The sequence below is a fragment of the Corapipo altera genome, unplaced genomic scaffold (genome assembly GCF_003945725.1).
Source record: "Corapipo altera isolate COAL_440 unplaced genomic scaffold, ASM394572v1 55, whole genome shotgun sequence".
Lineage (NCBI taxonomy): Eukaryota > Metazoa > Chordata > Aves > Passeriformes > Pipridae > Corapipo > Corapipo altera.
Window position 1 is genome coordinate 13936664 of NW_020884882.1, and position 15416 is coordinate 13952079.

The 15416-nt window shown below is 47.6% G+C and overlaps 1 protein-coding gene across 3 annotated transcripts in view; it reads right to left on the minus strand.

Moving 5' to 3' along the window:
• Window positions 1-376, minus strand: part of FOXP1 (forkhead box P1) — a 386121-nt gene extending 385745 nt beyond the window's left edge. For 2 of the 3 annotated variants that reach the window (XM_027640608.1, XM_027640611.1), the window contains exon 1: window positions 302-375. The gene's annotated coding sequence lies outside the window, so the exon portion shown is untranslated. Of the gene's footprint in view, window positions 1-301 lie in introns of all 3 variants that reach the window. The other variant, XM_027640615.1, reaches the window with a different exon arrangement.
• Between the last annotated feature and the right edge of the window lie 15040 nt (window positions 377-15416).

The following is a 15416-nucleotide window of genomic DNA, read 5'->3' on the forward strand; positions in this document are numbered from 1 at the left end:
CGGGGAGCGCGGAACGCGCTGAGGAGCTGCAGCCCCGCCGGCGCGGAGCTCCGCGGAGGGACGGACGGGGAGGGGGGGGGGGCGGGCCGGGGGAGGCGGGGCGGCCCCGCGGGGAAGCGAAAGTGCCGGCGGTGCGCGGCTCCGCGGGCAGGGGCTGCCCCGTCGGCGGGGGCGGCGCTGCGCACCCCTACCAACTTTTCCGCAGCCGCGGGGGGGCAGGGAGGGAGCGGCAGGCCCGCGGAGCTGGGGGGTGCGGGGGACCCCGGAGTGCCTTCCGCGGGTGCCCGCGGAGCCGCCTTACCTGCGAGGCGGGCGCTGCCCGCGGTGCCCCCGCGGCGCTCAGACCCTGCGCGGGTGCGCAGCGGCGCGCACCGGCCGCTGAGCGGGACTGACCGGGCTGAACGCGGGACTGACCGGGCTGAACGCGGAGCCGCTCCGCGGGGGCGGCCCCGGGCCGCGTGTCCGCATCCCGGGGGGTGCGCGCTCCCGGCCGCGCCGTCGGGGTCCCGCGGAAGGCCCGGTGGCAGCGCCCGCGGGCACAGGGCGAGAGGGCGCCGAGCCGGGACCTCCCGGCTGCCCCGGCACTCGAGCACGGGGAATTCTAACAGCGGGGACGGCCTTAGCGCGGAGCTTGGCGGCTCCGGCGGCGCGGGGGCTTCGTTGGCGGCGGCTGGACCGCGCGTGGGGAGCGGGTCCCGCCGGGCATCCCCCTGCCTTGCCCTGCCCGAGACCCCGGCCCGCCGCCGGCAGCACCGGGCGGCCGCGGAGTTACCGAGCGACCGACTCGTTCGGGCAAAAACTCTTTTTTCTTGACCCGCGAGAGCCCGGGGTTTCTTCCCTCTCTTTGTTTTTTTTTTTTTTGGGCGATCGCGTGTAGCTGCCCGCAGGACTGACCCGGAGCTCCGGGGTGGGCGGCGATGGTTTCACACATTCCCAGAAGGGACCCGCGCCCCCGCCAGCCCCGCGCCGGGCCCATCCTCGTTGCCGGTCCCCGGTCCCGGTCCCCCGGCCCGGCGGCTCCGGCAGCAGCGCCGGGTCCGCGGCGCCACCTCCCGACGGAACGGCGGGAGCCGCTACGGCAGCAATTAACACCTGGAATTACCCTAATGGCGAGGTACTTATGCCTAATTCATTATATTTTAAATAATTAAGAGCGGAAAATCGCTGCAAATAAATATTTGCGGAGGTGATGCTCGCGCCGCTGGCGGGGCGGTGCGCTCGGGCCGGGAGCGGGAGAGAGCCGGGAGCGGAGCGCTCCTCATCCCGCTCCTCCAGCCACGTACCGCTGGAGACACCGCCGTTTGTGTGACCGCCGGGATCACCCGCTTTAAAAAGCAAACACCACCACCTTCACTGTCTGTTGTGATATTTTTTAGTTCATCTGTTTCTTCAGTAGGAAGAAAAAGGAGCTAAACCTGTTAAAAGAGTGTTTTTTAAACACTCTCCTCCTTAGTGCTCAAAAAAAAAATTTGTTTTACATTTCGTCCTCAAATAAACGGTTATTGGAAACTTGTTCATCTCCTGTTTTTAACTTCACAAATCTAAACCAGTACATCAACTCTGTAAAACATGATTAATTCCACAGACAATACCAGCGGTGGGACTTCTCCCTCCCCCTCTGTCGATGTAGCTGCTAATTGTACTTGAATTGTTTACTGCTGTATTGTTTTACAAGTGCCTGGAGAAAGATGCTTCATATTCCCACCACCGGCAGAACCATCCCAGGAGCAAATGCTTGGCAGATTTTGGCAGGGATGTACACAGGCTACAACTACAGCTTGTTAGGTAAAAAAAAAAAAAAAAAAATTACGAAGGTGATGACGCCTTTGTAATTATAGGTGTTACTTGTTATAAAGTCAGAATGTTTTCCAAGCTACTGTAATGCCACACCTCCAGTGTCCCAGGAGCCAGGCCTTGGAGTCCTTTCCGCTTTAGTCACTGGTTTATGAAGCTTTGCAGAGCACATCACCAGGCTGCACGGCGGGTTCCTGGCCCACTTGGCACTCCTGCATAGGTGCAAAGCCCATGTGGGTACTCAGCTGTTATTCTACATTTTACATCAGGCATGAAAAGATACACTATGCACTGCCCCAAAAGCTGGTAGGCATAAAGAGAAATGTACATTGGATTCACAGCCTGGTTTTATGATTGTCTGACTTTGTTTCAAATAAGTCGAAGCAGAAGTAGTCCTGTGAGTACCCTCATACTGCAGCTCATGGTAAAACCCCTTTTTGAGAAGCCAGTGGTTGCTGCTTTCCACATTCCCTTGTTTTGGGTGTGGTCAGGGCAAGTCAGATCAGTCTGGCAACAAGTAACCTTCAAAAAGCTAGAAAATGCAGCTCTGCCCATCACATGGCGTGCATGCAAGGCAAAAATAACACTGGACATTTCTTTTGCTCAGGTAACTTTAAAGACAGGAAGGGCTGACTTAGCTATGAGAGGGAATTTTAAAAGGTATAAACATCAGATCCTTCATTTGCAAACAAGTTTTCACCCCTCGTATGCTTTTGCTATTATATTTTCCCTACTTCCCTGGCCACAGTGGAAGCCGTGTCCTGGCCTGCGCTGAGAGGACAAGCTGGAGCAGAACTGAGGCTCTGTGTGCCAGGAGGTGCCTGGCAGGATGGGGCTGCCCTGTAGGCACCCTGAGGGCCAGTGCCAGTCTGGCTGTGGCAGAGAAGGCAGCAAGCAGCACAACCTGCTCACTGCTGATTGTAAGGGAGAGAAATGGCTGTTCTGCCCTGTGGCACCACGATCCAGGGAGAGAAGGCTAGAGGCTGACATCACACACAGGGCAGTGGGAGTCAGGCACAAAATGAATGGCGTTTTGCTCTACTGTGAGTCCAGAGGAGCTCCACTGCAGAGATGCTTTGGATTTGCATGGGCAGTGCAGAGACATGAGTTCTAGATTCATCCCAGCCTCCTCTGGGCTCCTCAGTGGATGGGAAAGGCTCCCCACATCTGTAGCCACACTAATCCTCTTTACTCCTGGAGGTGTCCCTCCAGCCACTGTTGTACCAGAAGCCACCCAGAGATAACTTTTCTATAGCACATTTCCATTTGTCCTGAGCTGCCAGCCAATACATATTTCCTTTTCCTGGGGGGCGATGAACAGCCATTGTCTCAGTTCAACAAGATTACAACTTAAAAATTAAGAGTCTTCAGGTGGAAGTGCAGAAAAGGAAAAAGAAACAGCTTTTTATTAACAAAATCTGAATAAACAACAAATGGTGCAACCAAAAACTTTCAGAAGAAACAAAACAAAGTCCCAAATCCCCAGGTGGGGGGGAGGGGAGAAACCTGCAGCAACCCGGGAAGGGTGTGGGGGAAAGGCAGGACTGTCCCGGCAGTTCAAAAAGCTGCTCTCAGCCACGTGTGCCTGCAGTCAGAAATGAAGGAGTCCCTTTTCCCCACAGGCAGTCTTGAAAGGAGAATACCTTGCTCTGAGATGGTCACTGTTTCTCTCTCGGTCATTCTCTGCAAGGTGTCCCACGGGGAAAAAAACCTTCCTCTCAGGAAAAGAGAAAGAGGCGGCCAAAAACTGGGCTCCCACTCTGTCCTATCCAAGACCACCACCCCAAAAGCCCCCAAACAAAGAACTCCCCAGATATCCTTGTGGCCACCATGCTTCCCCACGAGAAAAAATTCCAACATCTCTTTTCAAACCTATGACATCATCCACCCCTGAATTTTTTCCCATACTAACATACTATATCAGATTCAAACTTTCCAACTATATACATATATACATTACACGCTCAAGGTGTGTAATGAATTTGGAAGGACATCTCTGAAGGTGACATACACTCTTTCAATAAAATATTTAAAGTAAACTGTTCCTGTGTAGCAGCTGTCCCTGTTCTTCAGGCTGTTCCTTTCTTCACTGCATTTTTCTGTCTCAACCACCTGTTCCCAGCAAATGGTTAAAACCTCCCAAAACAAACCAGGACTTGTGTATTAGCAGACTGCTGTAGGTCAGAGACCTTTGAACACCACTGAGGCTGCTCCTCCATCCACCCTTCACACTGCTGAAGGTCTTTCCACATCTGTCACTGGATTCTCAGTGAAGGCACTGACATAAATTATGACTCAAATTATTTTTTAAACAAAGCGTGGCAGTAACACAAGTATTTGATAAACATCTGCCTGCAGGAGCAGTGGGCACATGGATGTGGTTGGAATGTTCCTGTGTGCCCAGCAGGAAGCACAAGCCCAGGGCTCCCAGCACACAACAAGGCAGGTGTGTGTAGGCAGGCTGAGGGACAAAAGGAACCTGGTCTGTGAACATGAGATACAATTATCACAAACAACTGTAAACCATGGGAAGCTCTTTAGCACACACAGAGGGGGAACATAGGCCAGATGAAGTGATTCCATCTCCCTCAAACAGTGTTCTATACCCCAGCTTCATTAACTTTGCTGCTTAGATGAAGCACAGCCAGCAAAATAAACTTGACTGTACTGGGACAGCTGCATAATAACCAACCAATATACTTTTTTCTAATGCTGCTGCCTCTGTAGCAGCTGACTTGTATTTTTTGACTTCTGTGAGGTAAAATATTTCAGAGGTGAAATGTTTCTAGGTTACACCACAGCTCTAGAGGTACAGCATGAGCTTGTGTAAAGTTAACTAACATTTGCATAAGGTTGCAGTGGAAAACTGAAGGCTTTCTTCGTGTCACAGAAAGATAGCGGGCATATTCCAGTACCTTATTGTTTTAAAACCAAGGAAATGATCCTATCTGGAGGCAAACAGATGCAGCTGCAACACAAAAGGTCCTGGCTGGGGTAGGGAGCACCTGAGCACCACACTGATGCTACAGCTGGACACAAGACTTGTCCTAAGAAAGGCAAGGTGCTTATTCTGTGGGATGATGTGCTTATGAACTTGCACTCTTCATCTTAACACCCAAAACACCCCAAAACACTGGGAGAGAACTTTGTGTACCAGTGTGCACAACCTCAGTAACAACCTTGGGCACTCTCACCCGTTAACCAAACTGCATGAAGGAGTAACAGCTCCTCCATTACTGTTTTGCAAAACTACTTCACTTGGAAAGTGAACATTCCCATATCAACCCCTAACAGCCACATTCAAACTCACGTATATAACAGTCAGCTGTGAACCCAGTTCCTGTTGCTGTCCCCTGGTTTTGTCCACGTGCTACCCCAAGACAGAGCTGCGTCTGGGCTTCTCTGCTCTGTCCTGCTCTTCCTGCTCTGGGAACTCAGTGGGATCCAGGGTCAGCACTTTGCTGAACATGATGTCATCGTACTCACTCCAATCAAGGCGTCTGCCGTGCACAAGAACTCCTCCTTCAGGGAAATAACTTATTAATTGGAACTGCTCATGGGCCTGTTCTCTGATGAAACTCAAAACTTTATCAATGTTTGTGTTGTCCAGAGCAGCATCTATCTCATCCAAAATAAAGAAAGGTGCTGGTCTGTGTATGGCAAACACAAGGGCCAGGGCTGCCATGGTTTTCTCCAAAGTGCACTGATGCCAAGAAATTGGTGTATACAGATGGCCCTTGCTGTGAAAGGCTCCACCACATCTGTGACGTACACCTGACGTTGTCGGGGTTGTGGCTGGGTTGCCCATCCTTTTCAAAAAGTATCTGTAACAGTGCCATTTCTCTCAGGCTCTGGATACCTTCCTCTAGGATCTTCCAGGCTGTCTCATAGTGGTGCTTCTGCAGGAAGTCTCTGTAAAGAAACTTCTCTCTCACACCTGTTAGAAGTCGCTCTCAGAGAGAAAAGGGCTTTGACTCCCTCATGAATGCTTGCTCGATACCCACATCCTGGGCCAGGGATTGTTGCCTGAGATGGTCAGTGTCTCTCTCTCAGTTGTTCTCCGCAAGATGTCCCGTGGGGAAAAAAAACTTCCTCTCAGGAAAAGAGAAAGAGGCGGCCAAAAACTGGGCTCCCACTCTGTCCTGTCCCGGACCACCACTCCAAAAGCCTCCAAAGAAAGAACTCCCCAGCTATCCTTGTGGCCACCATGTTTCCCCATGAGACCTCCCCCTCTCCCTGCTCCTGCACTGCCCCACACGTGTGACCCCACTCCACCCCCACCCCGGAAGAAACAGACAAGGAGGGGGGCGACATTGGGAAAAAATTCCAACATATCTTTTCAAACCTATGACACCATTGTATTTGCCTTGGACTATTAATCTGCCTGAATTTGGTCGAGATTCTTAAATGAATATTCATGGGAATTAATGTCATTTAATACCTATTGCTCCCTGAATATAATTATGTGCCATACGTGAACTGGCAAACACCACAAGACATCCAATCTTGTTGAGAGTCTATGACCAATTAAACACCATGAGCTGGACACTTGTGCAGTACTGAAGATGCACAAAGCACTACCAAGATGCAGCCTGACTTCAGAAGAGGGAGCCAATAAAAGAGGGAATATGTACACCGTGGGAAGCAAAAAACACATTTAGGGATTGAAAAAAAGGTATTTTAACACAAGCTCTTTCCTAGGTATTTGCCTACGTGTAGAAACTACACTAAACATTTATATTATTTTGCTAAAAAGCTTTAGTTCTTCCACTTTCTTGCCCACAGAAAAACATCTTTCAGGGCGTCCTATTCCTGGCCTCTTTCAAGACAACAGCATCTCTTGGAAGACCTTCAGCACATCCTACAAATAAGAAATGCCCAAGTCCAATCCTCCTTCTCCCAGCAGTCCGCCTGCCAAGGTTCATGCTGTTCCCCGAATAATAAAGCATAATCAGCTCCGTATTGAAGCAAAACCCATCCCCGGCATCAGTGCTACCAACCCCTGTCGTAACATAACAAGGACTCTTCCCAAAATATTTGGGCTTGCCCTGTCACAGTGAGAGGCGTTCGAGTTCAGCGCTCTGTCAACAATGCCAGGTGTCTCCTGAACCTCCGGCGCCCGAGCCAAGAGGGAGAGCTCAGAAGCACAGGAATAATCATTATTCACATTACTAAAATGTAACGGAATGTTTAAACAGATAACGTAACACAATCCCTCACAGCAGAAAAAAAAAAAAATACTGTTTATTATTTATCCCAGTCAGATAGAAAATGAACTCAATCTCCTGGAAAGGAAAAGCAAGGCTCCATTTTTTTTTTCTTTTCACAACTGACATCCACAAAAAAAAAAAAAATTCTATTGTGCCAGCTGTGGCCCTTCAAAGGGGCTGATGTTCGCTGTGGCTCTTGATAAAATCAACTGGCAAATTGTGGGGTGAAAAAAGTGACTCAAAGCCAAACACATCTAAGAAGAAAAAAACCCTGGTGAAATAAAAAAATCCAAGAACAATTTCATGTTGAGTCAATCTGAAGATTTCATTTCAATTTTGATTTTTTGGGGGAATAAGAAAAGACACACACCCCCTTGCTTGAAAATAAAATTAAAGGACATTTTGAACACAAAGTAGTTTCAAAATGAAAAATCAAAGTGTTTCATGTCAGAAGTGTCAAAACTAACAGCTTCAGCATTTGTCAGAGCTTTTTTGAGTTTTTATAAATGACAAGTTTGGCATGTGTGCACAGACCGTTTTGGTGCTGCTGAATCTGCATTTTTGCATGCAAAAAAAATTGGTTGGGTGAAATTTTCTGCGGAGAAGCCGTTTGCTGTTCCCTTTGTGCAGAGACCAGCAGCGCTCTCCCCGATGGCTGTGCCAGAGCCTCGCTGACACCTCCAGCTCCTCTTTGGCTTATTAATATTTTACTCTTCAGTTTGGAGGACTCTGCAGGCCTGGTCTTTTCCAGAACCAGCTCCCTGGTTAGCAGGAGGAGGTACAAAGGTTAGGAGAGGCTGACTGTGCGTCTCCAGCTTGATGTGCTGCTGTGTGACAGGCGGCCACGGACCTATCCTAAGGTGACATTAGGTAATTTATTAGCTTGGTTCATTACTGCTTTAACAAAGTTACAGGCCAAGCTCTCTTTCATCATCTCACTGCCTTCCCAAAGTGGGGTTTTCCAAAAACGTTTTATCCCCAGAAGTTTGAAGATCTTACAGTCAGGTTTACACCTTTCCTGGCAGGAGGGTGAGAGTGGAAATCGGAGTAGATAGCACCTGAATTAAGGCATTTAGTTTAAAAACTTAAATTACATAAAAATCTTAAATTAAATTACATAAAAATCTTAAGTTACATAAATGCTATTGCTATAAAAATGTACCACGAAGCATTTACAATATTAGCAACTGAATACATTCTTGCTAGGAAAGCAGCAGCCACCCAGATTTTGCAGGTCTGCTTCCAGCATAGCTGACTTTGCTGCAGGTTTGGGACAGTGCCTAGTCCCCTGGGAAGGCAGCAGATAAGATCTTCTGCAGATAGCAGACACCTACCTGCCTTTTGCTACCCAATTTCTGTAACGCTTTCTACATCTCTCTGATGACAGCAACACTTCTTGCTGTATCTTGACAACTTCTAATTAACCCAATCTCAGCATCTCTGAAGCTTCCATAAAAAACCGATGTAGTTCTTTAGAGCAAGAGACAAATACAAAGCACCATCTCCTCCTCTGACCTCCATAGGGGCTACAAAACCCAAAGGTAGTCTGACTATGCTGAAGGCCAGACCAGCTCCTTCTCTGCCTTCCTGGAAGGCAGTACTGAAAGCCAGCAGAGACTGAAACAGATTTCTAACATCTTGTTGGCATTTCTGGGTCTGCTTAAACTCCTGCTGCAGGAGCACATGCAGAAACATCCGTGAGGACATGCCACACATTCAGCTTCCAATGAGACAAGCAGTCCCACGTCAGGGAGATGGTCTCCTCACTCCCTGCCCTGCTCTCCCTGCCAAGTTCAGTATTCCCTGGGAAGGAGATGCAGTAATTGTGACATTCCCTGTGAGGGGTTTTCTGTTGATGCTGTCTCAAAAGTGTACTACACTGAAATATTATTTCATCTTAACTTTTTCCACTATTATGACTGTTTTTCAATCCAAAAGTCCAACATCAACAAAGATTAAAGCTTTTACTCTAGTTACATATCTATGAAAACAGCAGTCTCCTGTGTTTTGGGAGATAAACACTACCAGATGCTCTAGTAAACATAAGAGAGGGGGGGGAAAGAAAAAAGAGAGTGGCCAAGAGAAGGAAGGGGCTGAAAATAAGTTAGAAATAGCAGAAGAGGAGACCAGAAAAGTAAATTCCTGGTGTTTCTTGCTATGTGGCAGTGAAGAGGTTAAACCCCAGAACGCTGCCATCTCTAGACAGAATTGGTTGTTATTGCATTGATAAAACCCTGGGTTGTGTTTTCCTTGTCCATTTTGACCCGTATCTGACGTTAGCATTGCAAATGATGTCTGCTGCCATTCAACTAGTCAGAGTGAGCAGACAGAAACAAGGCAGAGAGCTAACCAAAGACGATACTAATGGAAGGGGTGGGGAAAAGTCTGATTTGCATGCAATTAATTATTATTTATGTAAAAACCATATCGTTGTGGTGGTTCTTGACATCATTCAAAGCCTCTTTTCAAAAGAGGAGTCCCCCTGGTCAGTGCACTAATCTTGCCTGTGCTGCGAATATGAACTGTGATTGCTGGTGGCAGCCACATTGGCCCATCACCACCACTTGTAGGGTTGAAGTCAACTGCCCAAAAGAGCAAAGGAAAAGGATCCTGCCTCCTCCTGACTTTGCATTGCCAGGGCCACGGGAAGCTAGTGATTCATTTGGTGGGAAGTCATCAGACCCGAGGCCAACATCGTGCAGAAGATGACAGAGTTATGCATAACCATTGTGAAGAAGTTTCAGATTAAATAAATGTATTTTCTTCTGAACTTTAAAAATGATTAACTTATTTATTTGATTTCAGCATCTAATCACAAAATAATTACCTAATCCAGCCCCAAGGTATCTTGGCAATGTTGTTCAAGACACACTCCAGCACAGACAAAAGCTCCCGCGGGAAGACATCAATCACCTTCCTGTACGAATGAAACTGGTCCACAAAAATGAAGGGCATGGCTCCACCCCAACTCTTTCAAAATTCGTGTGTCTCAGCCATAGTTCCAGTCCGGCTCCCAGACACATCCCTGCCCACTAGTTTTCACAAGAGCTAGGTCAAACCTCAAGTGCATGGATTACACATGGCAGCATGACCCAATTTATTCGGGCTCTGCTGGACAAAATCTATACAGTGGGAAGTTTATTGACAATGTCTCACTGGTTCTCTCTAATTTGCCAAAGGAGCTGCTGGGCAGGAAACTCAGTTAACCTCAATCATGGTAAGGACAGATTAAAGGGAGCTAGACTCAAAAACAGGCAGGTCTCAAGCCACCTTCTTAATAGAGAAAAACAAACCACAGCATTAATTGGAGCAATTGGATGGGGTAGGAACTTTGGCTCAAACCTGGGAGCAGAGGCTGGAGTGGATGGGATGGGCAGTGCTCATTGGAAGGAGGGATGTCACCTGGACAGACAGTCCCACCCACCCACTGAACTCTGTACAGCCAGTGTGCCCCCAGCACACCTTCCCATCCTCCATCTCCCCCACACTCACCTCCAGAACATTTCTACACATGGCATTGCCTCTGCCAATGCTGTCTGCTCACAGGGGACATGCAGTCATGGTGGTGGCTGCTGAGCTTTGGGAGGACACACAGGGCAAGCCCAGGTTTTCCTGCCACAGACCAGGTGGACAAAAACAAGAGCACAGCAGGCAGAAAGCTGCCTGCAAGGTTCCCACCTACCCTTCAGCTTTTAGACCACAACACAACATTTCATGCTCTCCCTATCATTGCCTCCCTGTCAACTGCTGGGAGCACCAAAGCATAGCTAATCCCACCTGGAAATCTCCCTCTAAACATACAATTTTATCCCAAGCAATCAATTTCCAAACAGCACAAAACAGTATTTCCTTCAACCCTTGCACAACCCAGCTGTGATAGGATTTTCATCCTGGGTGAAATGGCTTGTCCAGCCTTGCCCAGTTTGTGAACGAGCTCTTATGCCATCAGGGACCTGATATCCCAGTTGGAAGAAAAAAAGAAAAAAAAAGGGAGGGGGGAAATAATTTTTCCCAGCAGAGAATAATCTTCTCTTTTGCATTATTTGTTTTGTCAAAAGCTGCTGTCATCAGCTTGAGACCAAGCAAATTCAGCTCACTCAGAGCATGCTTGGTATGAAGAAACATTTTAATTTCTTGGAGCAGGCTCCAAGATATTCAGCTTAGCTTGCCTTGCCTCCACTCCATTTCAGGCTTTAAATATTTTGCATTTTGGTTTTGGTATTTTTTGCCTAGATCATAATCAACACATTCATTTCTAGTTTTATTTTGAGGGGTTTTTTTTGTTGGGTTTTTTTGTCACCTTTACCACAGGGATAAGTAGACCCATATCTCTGTATTCCAACCTTCAAACTTTGTAAAACTGAATGAGGGCAGTGGAGAGACTGTTTTTCCTGGTGAAATTAGCACAACCATAGGGCAGAAACATTTTCACAGCTACCAAAAGCTCTTTTATCTGGTTGGCCTAGAGACCAGATGTTTTCCCACAAATTCTTTGGCTCTTGTTGGTTCACAACTGCTCTCTGCCATCCTTGCACATGAAGCGTCTGCTCTGGTTTTTTTTCAGAGAGAAGAAATTATATAAATGGGAAACTTCACACCCAAGAACATTGTGGCTGTTTGTTCCTACCCAGGGTGATTCTCTGGCCAACACATTACAGCTTCCACCCCGATACTGTGTGAGTTGGAGGCACATTTCCATCAACCCTCTAACATGCTTAATCACAGCAAATAATTTGTTTATGAAGTTCAGTTCTACTAAGCCCAACCTGGAAGCAGGTACTCATCCTCCCAGGTACAAGCACTTCTGCTGTAATTTCTTTTAAAGTCAAAGCTGATCTTTATCTACAAAAGGCCGGAGCAATAAGTATTTGGTGTGTTTAGAAAACACATCTCTTTCACCACACCTGCAGCCTGCCTGCCAGCTTTCAGCCATGTGGACTCTCCACTGCTCTGGGAGACTCCAGTGCAGTAAACAAAGTAGATTTCCCTGGCTTCCCATGTTCCAGGTACCTCTCCCATATGATTTTACATGCTCATGCCCTAAAGGTCTTCATGCAGGTCCTGTTTCCGCAGCATTTCCAAGGGCTTGGATTGGGTGGTGGGAGGTGATGGTGGGTTGGTTTTGTTCCACTTCTCCAGTTCCTCTAGGTTGTTCTATTAACGACTTTACAAGAGAGACAGAAGAGCCTTCACTGTTGAACAAGAGCAGGAACCATTTCAGGAGTTAGTCCTAAGACTTTTCCTTCCCCCCACCCTTGATGTAAAAGACAAGTGAAATCCCATCCTTTTTGGGCTTCTGGTGAAAATTTATTACAGCACCCAAACCTGCAGCTGTCTCCTATGAGCTGCTTCTACCTAACACAAGATAATGTCCCATAAGCCTCTCCCCTGGCATTGCTGGTGTTCATGTGGGTCATAACAATGCCAGTGCCACTGAACAAACAAACTTCAAAGGAAAAAGGAATGCCAGAGCCAGGGAGACACACCTGGGGGCGAGAGAACTGGGATAATAAAACTCACGGCATCACCCTGGTGCCAACAACACAGTACTTTTTGTGCCTCTCATTCCTGCAGTTTCTTGGAATGATTTGTTAAGAACACTATTTCATTTTGGAGATGAAAGGAACAAACAGGCAAGGGTTAAGCCGGAGCCACCATCCCCCCACCCCAGCCTATTCACAGCAGAAGGAAATCTGTCTCTCTCCCACCCCTCAGCATCCTGTCTCTGCTGCCTTGGAAAACACACAAATCCCTTACAGCTTCCTGAGGGGCAGAGACCTCAGCCTGCTCCCAGCTGCCCTCCGCCCCAGTGCACCCTGCAGCATCCTGGTTTCCCCAGGAGCGGCCTGCCCAGGGGGCTCCAGCCACAGCAGCTCCTTCCCTCCCTCCTGGCCTGGCCAGAGGAGCTGCTCCAGTGGCACCATCTCTGTCTCCTGGGTTTTGTCCCAGCAGATGCTCAAACTTGGCCTTGAGTACAGCTACCACAGCTCTTCCTTCATGAGGGACTGAATTACTCCCAAGTGCCTTTTTCTCCCCCTTGCCCACCTGTACCAATTCTACCCCAATGGTTTATTTTCCCTTTTCTTTCTACAGTTGTTTGGGACAGCCAGAAGGGATTTGAAATTGCTCCCTCAAGGTCATCCCAAGCTCATCCAATGTATTCCCCACTGGGCACCCAAGAGTTTCCCCATCCCACTGATGCCTACATGTGGTTCCAAGGAGCCACGACATGTTCATAGCAATCTAGAGACGAGGAACCCACAGGCAAGTTTGTGTTAAACCAAGTCACACAAGCCTTGGGAAGCCCCTCAGAGGTCACACAGTGTTACTGCTTTCCCTACATGACCCTTGAGTGTTGCCAAGCACCCCTGCCCCTGCTGAGCAGAAAGGTCAGCTCCAGAGCCACAAGTCCTCAGGAGCCACAAGCTCCTGAGCCAACAGGCTCAGAGAACGGACCAGCCATCCAGCTCCCCCTTCAGATACAGGGGATGGGTTTTAGGAGAAGCCAGCCCTGGGCACCTGAGGAGGCTCAGCATCACACAGAGCACCCAGAAGGCATTCCACCAACTATAACCACATGGCACTGCACAGCTGGGGGATGCTCAATATCCTCACAGCAGCATCACCTCAGCTGTGTCCATGCCAATAAGTGCAGTTTGAAACATTAAATGGCCTTCTGGGCTGCTTTCTGTCTGTGAGCTGGAGCACGTTGGTGTCAGCTCTAGGGCCTCTGACCCACGTGTTGTGTGTTACTCACAGAGGTATGCCCTGAGAACACTTCCAAAGGGCAGGTACTGCACACTCTGCATCCTCATGGGGAATCTGTGCAACCTAACTAGGCCACTGGGAATTCACACCCTGGCTCTCTGTGCTGGAACTCGCCTGTGGAGAAATGGCTTCTTCCAACACTCCTGGTCACGGGGAAGCAACACGGAGAACTACAGCATTGCCAAATCTAAACATTGAAAATCATGAGTCATAGTTTCCGAAAATTATCTAGCTGGTATTTAAAAAGAAAAAATTAATGAACTCCATTTTTCATCTCTCGGATGACACCCAAAAGTTTCTCCACAGTTCTCTGTGCTAAAAACTCAAGCGAAAACAAACACATGACAGAAAGCAGGAGCAGAGATTTTCATGCATTCTCATGATTCCAGAAGCTGAAGCTTTAAGAAAATAGAAATAAACAAAAAAAGGCTCATGATATAAAGATTATAATTTGGCTAGCAGCAGAAGTAAAACCTCATGGTTTATGTGACAAACCTCAACTGAGTAACTCAGCTCAAAAACTTGGAAAAAGAAGGTGAAACATTCCAGCATCATTTTGGCTGCCAAAATAACAGAAACAATTGTGCAAAATTTCAACACAAGAAAAAAAAAAAGATCAGTGAGATTTGTTCCACTTTCATGAACTCAAAGACAAACAGATGTTGACAAAAAGACGTTGCAAATAGTTCTTGTTGTTGTTCAGCTGAGCCTGACTCGCCGTGATGCGACTGCATCTCTTGTTCAGTAAGTCATCCCCCTTCACTCTCACTCCTCACCAGTGGCTACTCAGCCAGTGCCTCTGCACCCTCTGTTTCTTTTACATTTTTTACCAGCACTACAAGTTTAATTTCAGTCTCTTGTACACCACATTAACAGTCATAATTAATTATTCTCATTTCTTCTGCAAGAAGTACCTGTACTGGGTACTTCTCTAAGAGAGAGAAGCACAGACCCCGTTTCAAACACAAGAAAAATCCCCATTCCTTGGTAACATCTGCACTTTTTAATATGATTCTACAATTTGGGCTACAAGTACCAAAGGGTTCAGCTGGCTCCCCTGTGCTACCTTCCGTCCTCCTTCAGCACTGAAGCAACTCTTAATTTTATTTACTCTACATTAGACTTGTAGGACCCAACCCAAATGATACCAAGATCCAAGAGGTGCTCTCTTGGGAAAAGCCCTCCAAAATGGATCCCACGTCCAAATTGAAGATGACACCAACACTGGTTTCATTTCAAGGCCATCCAGATGTTCAGTAAAGTGATTAGGAAGTGGTGTGTATCAAATATAAGATACTCTGCATTGAACTAATGCATTTATTTGCTCTGAATGGTTTTTCAGTTCAGGGCAGCACTTTGCCTGTCACAAGTAAAGTGCTTTGACAGAACACATGGACATTTCTGCTGCTTAAACTGAGCCAGCAAACAGAATGGCCAGCAACTCCTAAGTCTCAAAAGAGTCCAAAGAAGTACTATCACACTGATATATTTATTTCCTGGTCAACTAAATGCATGAGTTCAGGTCCCATTTTTCAGCATCCTTCATGTCCACAGCTATTGGAAAGGAAGCAAATAAACATAACATTATCGTGGAGTCCTTGAGTTTTCAGCCTGTTACTGGCTACCAGGTGTCCAGAATATCAC